The following is a 1,328-nucleotide window of genomic DNA, read 5'->3' as shown; positions in this document are numbered from 1 at the left end:
CGGAAATTCTGTCAAAAAGAATAAGTACATGTCTGTTAAAGGTTTAATAAACCGCTGTCCTCAGCCTTGACAGGTATATGATATTGGTGTAGGTAGGATTTAATGACACCAGGCATTCATAAAAAATAAATCTTTAAACCTGTTCAAATATGTACGTAAGCCGCCCTCACGTGATCACCTGAGCGAAACATGCTAGATAAGAGTTTAAAAATCAATCAAATGAAACAGACTTCGATTTAAATTTCAAGTAGTTTAATTCATCGACATCCTGTGGCCATTTTGTTGGCAGACTATTCCGTTTCATGTCCTACAGATGCTGATTAAGGTAAGACAGTGCTGGCTATCTCATGCAGCCGATTCATAAATTTTGAAAAAAACACGTTTTAAAGGTTAATCAATAGCGAAAAGGTCACTAGTCACCTTTAACACTGTTGTGTCACGGAAATCTGACAAACATACTAGGGATAGTGCTGTCTTAAATATGTACTGTCTATTTCTATAAACGGTACTAACGACATCTGGAAACAGAATTAAAGTTTTTTTAAACGGTACCAGCGATTTCTGTACATGGAGCAAACTCTAGAAACGGTAATAGCGATTTCTTCCCGGTTCTAGAGATTTCTTGAAACGCTACTGACGATTTTTTGGATGATTACTAACAATTTCTAGAAACAGTACATGTGATCTCTCGAAAAGGTTCTAGCGATTTCTTTAATTCTGTAAAAGGAGTGAACTATTTCTAGAAGAAACCGAACGATATATTGAAACGGTAAAAGCGAATGCTTCCCGGTACTATACCAATATCTTGGTACTAGCGATTTCTTTAACTGTACTAACGATTTCTGTTAACGGAACTATCTATTTATAGAAACAGTACTATAACGATATCGAGAAATGGTTATAACGAATTCTTCCTGGTATTAGCGGTTTTTTCAAACGGTACTAACGGTTTCTAGAAACAGTACTAACGATTTCTGTAAACGGAATGAACTATTAAAAGAAACAGTACTGACGTTTTCCAGAAACGGAACTAATGAGTTAAAAAATGTCACTAACGATTTCTAGAAACAGTGCTAGCGGTTTCTTTTACGGTACTAGCGATTTCTTTTACGGTACTACCGATTTCTGTAAACGGAACTAACTATTTAAAAATTTGAATCTGTTAAAAAACTATTAAATGACTGGTCTTTTAGAAATCTTAGTTACATAGGGAAAGTCACGGTGATCAAGACACTAGCACTCCCAATATTCACACATATTTTTACAGTACTTCCAGACCCTTCTGATGTGTTCATTAACAACCTCCAAAAACTATTTTTTAATTTTTT

The 1,328-nt window shown here is 34.9% G+C and overlaps 1 protein-coding gene across 1 annotated transcript in view; it reads left to right on the top strand.

Moving 5' to 3' along the window:
* Positions 1-241: 241 nt before the first annotated feature.
* LOC110461942 overlaps positions 242-1,328 on the top strand; it is a 15,167-nt gene continuing 14,080 nt past the window's right edge. The window contains exon 1 of the mRNA XM_021515688.1: positions 242-325. The gene's annotated coding sequence lies outside the window, so the exon portion shown is untranslated. The remainder of the gene's footprint in view (positions 326-1,328) is intronic.

This window comes from Mizuhopecten yessoensis, unplaced genomic scaffold (genome assembly GCF_002113885.1).
Source record: "Mizuhopecten yessoensis strain PY_sf001 unplaced genomic scaffold, ASM211388v2 scaffold1407, whole genome shotgun sequence".
Taxonomy (NCBI): Eukaryota; Metazoa; Mollusca; class Bivalvia; order Pectinida; family Pectinidae; genus Mizuhopecten; species Mizuhopecten yessoensis.
The sequence above is the reverse complement of the archived record's forward strand: the minus strand, read 5'-3'. Positions and strand labels throughout refer to the sequence as shown.